This window comes from Mytilus californianus, unplaced genomic scaffold (genome assembly GCF_021869535.1).
Source record: "Mytilus californianus isolate M0D057914Y unplaced genomic scaffold, xbMytCali1.0.p SCAF_1, whole genome shotgun sequence".
In the NCBI taxonomy this organism is placed as follows: domain Eukaryota; kingdom Metazoa; phylum Mollusca; class Bivalvia; order Mytilida; family Mytilidae; genus Mytilus; species Mytilus californianus.
Window position 1 is genome coordinate 42639416 of NW_026262581.1, and position 8006 is coordinate 42647421.

Here is an 8006-nt window from a genome sequence, read left to right on the forward strand (position 1 = left end):
AAGTATATTTTAACAAAACGCAAATGACTAGCAGGTCGAACAACGGATGTTCTTAAACCCTGCTGACTGCCATGGCGATTGCCAAATAAACGGATCACAAGATGTAACAAAATGGATCTTAATTATTAATTTAATACCAAACAGAAAACAATAAACTTGCGGAAAAGGTGGTATACCGCAAACATGAGGTGCAAAAATTTGTACACCATTTCTTTTCAGTGATGTTAGGAATCGATTTGGGATTGACTATTGAATTTTTTTTTATATATATATATTTTAGCACAGACCAGCTTACAGTGCAAAAACTATCTTGAACGTTCTCTGCTCGTTAAGGATTTAACGAAAATACTTCTATGTATATATATGATAAATTGTCCATTGAAATAATATAAAAAATAATCCAGTAAAAGATAATGGGATACTATAGTGCCTAAACAAGTTTTGTGAGGTGGACGAAATTGACCTTTAAAAGGATCTATTGAATTTTGATGTCCAAAAATAGGCAATTTGGACATATTTTGTCTTTATTTACTGACTTCTCTTGTTTTGGAATGATTGTAATTATAATATTTTAATGAAACTGAAAAATGATTTTTTGTTTGTTAAGATAAAAAATAGTTTTACCTCGCATAGCCGTGCGTAAACTGTATTTTGGCAATTCTCTTCGAAAAATGACTTGTTTAATGGAACTAAACGTCTGCTTTGTAAACTTTCTCTTTTTTCTCCGGTATAGACGATTAAAAAAAATTAATCTACTCCATATGTGGAAAATTTTGTCAAAATATAAAAAGTGGCAATTCTTACCTTTCGTACCTTTAGTTTCATTGATAAAAATATTATCATACGGTATACTTGGAGTAAATAACTTATAATTTTTACAGTGTGATAATAGAATTAAATTTACGTGAATTCCATGTTTTCCGATATGGTGTTGATGAAATTATTATCTGAACATAACTTTTTAGTGCGTACGGTTAAAAATATAAATAAAAAAAGTTATTTTTTTTGAGTTTATTGATGTGTAACTTTACCCATCGAGCGATGTGCTCAATATAGACAACAAAGTTCGGAGACTTTTTATTGCTCGGTCTTTTCCTCGTCATTTTTCGTTTTCTTATCTGCCCCAAACTTTTCGCTTCAGTTCTCGAAACCCGCAAGTTGTAGAAACTACATGTTCCATAGTATGTTTATTGCAACTTTTTTGTGAAGAATAAGGACTGTGATGAGATGATTACAGATGTCAGTTTCTCCTTGACAAAGATGCGATTCTTTTGTCAATATGGTTAATTGTCCTTTTTGGACGGTCTTGTTTATTAGGTCCCATCTTACGGTATGCATATTTGCAACTCATTTGCTATCCCCGTGTCTGATGAGAAATTTAGATTCCAATGAACATAATCTATATATTACTTGTAGATTATTAAGTCAGGCATTTTGCAACTACCGATTACTTCAAATATACAAGTTTTCATAAAGATTAAGTAAATAAGTTTAATGTTCTTTAAATATGGCTAAGTATTTTCTAACCTATAACTAGATCTTGTCTTATTTATCATATTTGCTGATTGCAGTTTTTTCTTCCTATATCTCAAACAGTATTAAATGATTTGACCAATAATATTAAAACAAAAGTCAAGAAAGGGCAATTACTTCTATAAGCAGTCATCAATGTCCGTTATAAAAGCGCTTATGTAGATCATGTTTGTTTGTCTATTTCGCTTTGACTCTTTCTCTCTAATTGTAATAATTTTCACGTGGAGAGCCAAAAAAACTGCAATTTTTGTGATAAAATTCTTAAAAAAGATACACTAAGGATGGAGATTTGTCTCATATTGGCAATCATACCACATCTTCGTATTTTTATATTGTGGACAAAGTTGGTTCCATTCCATAAATTTGTTTTTAATAGAAGATTTGAAAAGAAGTGTATGCACAGACGGACAGACGACGGACGCCAAGTAATGACAAAAGTTCATACTGTTCATTTGAACCAGGTGAACTATAAATATTTCATGTGTATAGATAGATATCTGTGTCTCGTGGAGTAGGAGACAAATGTATTTGTAAAGCATGTGATATATTAAACTAAGATTCAAAGTTTTCTAATTTTTACAGTTGTGCCTATATGATGACATTTCAGCTTCTTTAACACGAAAGTTTTACTTCGACATACATCCACAAAAGGTAACATAATGATATAAAAAAAAATTCCTGTACTTTGTGATTTACAGGTAAATTCAAACATAAGTTTCTTCTTTCACAGGTCTGTCTTCACTAATTTCGCTCTGAAATGAAATGTGCAACTTATTCAAGATTAAAGAATTAACATTCGAAAAATAATCTACCAATATTATGTAGCTTAAAATAGACACATATACTGTACATTAAGGAAACAACAATAAATCATCAAGTAATTCTTTTTTATGGAAGAACGCTTGATTGTTGCATGAATTCCCTGATTTTAATTTTGGTAAAAAAGTTATAAAGCTTTCAGTATATAACAAGGTCTAAGATACTTTTAAGAGTTAACGTAGTAATGAGTAGGCGCTGAACAATTTTTGATATTGAAAAATGTATTGACGGTAGAAAAACCATTGTTGATAGCAAAACTATTTATCTAATTTGTCCTCAATATGCATTGACAATTTAAACCCTTATTGACTAAAGAAAGATAACTTCGGACAAATTTCAATGCAGATGGTTTTGTCCTTAAATCGTGTTGTTTTAGAGGAGATATTTTTTTAGAATGGTGAATCAGAATCAAAGTTTTGCCTAATAGTCAATATTTCGCTACTTATAAGATTTGTAACGTACATGTATTTCTTAGTTTTTCCGTCAATATTATGTATAATTCGGTGATATGATTTGTTTGTTGCTTCTAGTATACATACTTTTTTTATTTCAATTTTTTAGTATTGAGCGTTCCTGATTCGGAAAAGCGCTTCGGGCGCATTAAATTCATGAAGTCTTATAATCAGCATTATCTAGCACTAAGTCAATATCTCTGCTGGTGGACAGTCCGAAGGGCTTCATCAGGCTATTAGTAAGTTTTTCGGCACAAACATAATTAATAAACTAATATTTCTTAATTGTTCCTTTACATATTATTTAGCTCTTCGGTCAAATAGATTCTCAAGTACCATTACATTGTTGTCTTTAATTTCTTTTGCATTGAGCATTCCTGATGAAAGTAAGTCCAGGGCAATTTTGATTGGTTAATTTCTGAGTCATTACTCGAAAATTTTATGACCGCAAGGCATGGGAAGCACATACGACGCATTAAGTTTTGAACGCTTTATTTGTTTTGCCTCTGTTTTCCAGACAATCAGAAACAAGTTATGTTGACAATTAGTTATGTAAGTTTCGAATTCAGTAACGCTTACCATAGTCGCTCATTTTAAATAATTCAATTTACCGTATTCGGTGATATAAACAGGCGATTTCTCTGGTTTGTCTCGTCTTTTATTACAGCAAAACTTTACCAAGCAGGATATCAAAACGAGGATCAGAATTGCTATAACTATATAAATCCATACATCGCTATAGCTACAATTAAAAAAAAATCGATAAATGCAAAATTGAACTTATTTAGCGACACAAATCATTCATAAACTAGAGCTTTCAAATATGCCCGTTTCTTTTATCAAACATCGTTTAATGATATCGACTATCTGTTAAAGAGGAAAAGCTTTTGAAGCGCTTCTGTCACGTTTGGTGTTATCTAAATCATTATGTTCAATGCAGAAAGAATGCATATCAAGATATTAATTTTTCAAACCATTATCAAAACAGAATTCATTTGAACTTGTTTAAATAGGCCAAATACATTATCTAATATAAAGAGAGGATATACGAACGGGGAACTTGAATGTCAATCGCAAATCACAAGTCCACGAAAGACGCACAAACACAATGTTCCAAGGAACTAAAGAGGTCTATGGTTCTTAGCCATGACACCACGCAGCGTAGTTGCGATGGGAACTGTGTTGAATGAAAAGGTGAAGAAACATGGAAGATAGATAGATTAAATCGACGCTGAAAGAAAAATTTGATACATTGATTCATTTAACAATTGTTATCATATTGGAACGCATGGAAATAATTAGAAAAAAAATCAATATCGCTAGATATCATCTCACTTATTCTTCACGTGCTCCATGATTTTGCGATTGTTTTTATGTAAATAAAATCTCGAAATAGAAAATAGTTTAGTATATATAAATGCATGCATTGGTTCAATATTTTCTTAAACATCATAATTACTAGAAAATCGTCTCATATGACTTTAAGACGCAGACGCAGATTTTAGTTTGAATGGAAATTGGCATTGTGATGACCGTGCACTACCAATAATAAATCAATAAAATAAGTGTTAGGTCGGTGTCGTTTTATTAACTTTGTTTTAACATTGTTTTTAATTGTAAAACTAAATCATATGACTTCAAGCAATTTTAGTTAAGTTACCTATCGCTAGAACTAGATCTGGAATAATAAGTTCCCCTTGATGTTCTTACTCTATATCTTCTTCCTGATAAGGACGGTAAAACTGAAATTCAAAAATTAATCAGTAATCTAATATTTTTTCCTTATATCTTTATATTTCTTACATATTCAAATAAATCTATCCTTACAGATTGTACAATAGCTTTCATTTATGTTTACATTATATTAAAGCGACCTGTTTCAATCTGCAAACAATGTGCATGTATTCTATAATTACAAATTATTGAAATACATAATTGACGGCTCTTCTTAAACAAAACTGTAAACCATATGTATCGTATATATATTTGTTAAAAATACATTTAGGTATAATAGGACTACAATTCATTTCACTTAACAGTGTTTCCTAAGCAAATTAAACCTCTGAATTATCATGGTTGGTTCAAACGTATTAACCATGCATTGAAAACTTGGGGTCATGTTACAAGTATGGAACGCCGTGGTGCTCTGACATTACGTGATGTGATTTTATCATTACTTGATGATATTTTGTTATTACATAATATGTTTTTGACATAATTTAATGATGTTTTGATATTGCTCAATATGGTAACGTCATAACTTGATGATATTTTGATATTACATGATATGGTTATGTTGTGCTGTTACATCCCTGTTCTAGGTTAGGAGAGGATTGATGGTTCACAAACATGCTTAACCCTACGCCATTACTTAATATGGGTCTGTCCAAAGTCTGGAACCTATAATTCAGTGGTTGTCGTTAGCTGCTGTCTGTCATATCATTTTTCGTTATTTTTTTTTACCATACACTAAACCATTCTTATTCTCTTTCGAAATATGTGACATTTTTTTGTTCAAGAAACATAGATAGATCGGTTGTCCTCTTCAGCTATCGTGGATGGTAAAATTGCCGAATAATTGGTATGGTTCTTTAATGGAATGCGAAAATTTTGGGATGTTTTGGCAAGTTTAATACAAAATGGCGTTGAGTTAGTTGACTTGTTGTTTTTAAGTATGAATACTAAAATAAGGGATTTTATCAGAATGGATAAATTCATCAAAAATAAGTTAAGACAAATAAGGTATAGTGTTAAGTATATGATGTACACAAATAGAAAATACGATATATATTGCAAATAAAGAAAAAAGATCAAATCATGTACCCTTGCGCCTGTGATCTACCGTAAGGATAGTTGCAGAGTAATCTAGTTTCAGCGGGGAATACAGACAAAGAGCAGTAACCTATTTACATAACATTTTTTTTCTAGTTGTTATAATAACAAATATCGGTTTCCATTGAACATGTACATATAGGAGGTAGACGGGTCCTTCATTTCTGTATTCTCTAATTTTTAGGCCATTGTTTTATTCTTTTTATTTGATGCCCATCATCGTTTATTCTTTATATCTTAGCACCCCATTTTATTCTCTATTCTTTATTTTTTGTTTGTACATTTTTCTCTTGTTTTGTCCTTTACTCTGCACTTTTTACCCATTATTCTCTATGTAATAATTTAAACCATTCACTATAAAATCAATTTCGCATACTGATCTTTCTCATATAATATCTTCTCTTCGATATCACATGGAGCCATAATTGTTTTTATAGAATTGAAACATCTTACCTGTTATCAAAAGCCAAATTTTGAAATAAACAATAACCATTTTTATTTCTTCGTCACAACTCACACTAGATTGGAAATATATTGAAACTTTAAATATTTTAAAATGAGACAAATTATATGCAAAATTATGGAAATCCAAGCTAGTTCCTCCAAAAAACCAGATCGCCATATATCATTTTTTAATTGCTTAGCGTCTAAACAAAACGAAGTTTTTACAAGGACGCCAGGAAGTCAGACATTAAAAAATAGAATAAAACACATTCATAATAAAACTAGACAGGCAATCCAAAAAAAAACGCCATTTTTTTACATGAAAATCTTACTTAGTTTTATAAATTTATCTAGCGAACAACACATTAATATGTCATTGAGATGTTTTGATTTAAACCAAATGATGATATGGGAAACGTATATAAATATGAAGTTCAAACGAACTCTTAAATTCAACAAAGTCAAACTATTCAAAAGATTTTGTGGAATATTTTGGTGTCCTCGGACCTTCCAAAACCTAAAACTTAGTAGAAGCAAAACGCAGAAAAACACAAATTTGGCCTTACCGGAAACACTTTGTCTACATAACAACACTACTTTACAATGAAAGTGGCACATTTATTACAGGTATATTTAGAGTCAGTTGTCACTTGAAACAATGCTGGTTTGATTTAAAAAGGTCATAGGAAAATAATATGTTGATTTAATCAGAAAAATTAAATATTTTTTGGAAAGATCAGCTTACAGTGCAAAAACTATCTTGAACGTTCTCTGCTCGTTAAGACCTTTATTGAACCGATTGAACGAAAATACTTCCGTGTATATATTTAATAATGTGTTCATTGAAACAATTTAAAAAAATAAAAAATAATGGGAAGCTAGATTTACATAATTATTTCCTTCTAGATCTTAATTAATCAATAAGAAAAAAAACCGTGACCGAATTAAAGTATCTAATTATGTATAAGCCTTATTTTTAGTCTGGATTTTTAGTATTGGTATTGTCATATAATAAAGTCATGTTGATTATAAGAGGCACGGTTTTCTCTGCTTTCAAAATCTTTCTGTTTGAACCCGTCGACATGGAACTTATCAATTATTTGGAAATCAAAAGTGCCTGGAGTGGTGTAATTTGTAATCAACATCATTGTCCTTTATTAGTTGTATATAAAGTTGAAATCTTTAATTCGCCGTTTTAACGCCATGCCGGCTAACAATTTGGAAACTGTACCTACGCCTTATTTTAAGTCTGGATTTTCAGTAGTATTCGTATTGTTATCTTATAAAGTCAATCTTATTCAATCGGAAACAATGTGACAATGATTGAATTAAGTAGACGTGTCAACCCTGTATAATGACGAAGTTTAGGTGTGATTATGACCCGTGTATATAGCAAATCCAAAATACACCGTTTGGTGGTGCGCCTGACAGATGCGGAACGTACAATTAAGGTAATAGGTAACAGGTGACATATACTATTGGAATCGGTATCGGATTCGACCTGGAACTCGTTAATTATTGGTAATATTAATTATGTGGAAAACAAAAGGGCCTGGAATGGTGTAATTTTTAATCAACACTATTGTCCTACATACGTTATACGATATTTTCTCAAAAATTGGCGTTTTTTTGTGGAAAAAGTATTGTTTCAAAGACAAATTTAGGAAGTACAAAACACTACATTTATACGTCATATCACAAATATTTCCGACTTTGTATGGTTTCAGAGGAGTTGCAGCTCAATGAAATCGGTCTCTTCCTTTAGTAGTATAGACATGCTTTTTTCCAAACCGTCTCCATTATCTCAAAAAACAAAAACGATTTACTCTTAGTAATTGATACTTCATGATAATAATAATACTTAATTTCCAAAAGCAATACAACTTTGATATTTTTAGTACTCATGACCACGACTCAATCCATGGT

The 8006-nt window shown here is 30.8% G+C and overlaps 1 long non-coding RNA gene across 1 annotated transcript; it reads right to left on the minus strand.

Moving 5' to 3' along the window:
• Positions 1-2019: 2019 nt before the first annotated feature.
• LOC127703243 (uncharacterized) lies at positions 2020-6272 on the minus strand. The gene is made up of 4 exons (XR_007982872.1): positions 6090-6272; positions 4465-4546; positions 3416-3546; positions 2020-2285 (listed from the first exon to the last, which is right to left on the minus strand). It is a non-coding gene; the product is annotated as an uncharacterized LOC127703243 (long non-coding RNA).
• Positions 6273-8006: the final 1734 nt, after the last annotated feature.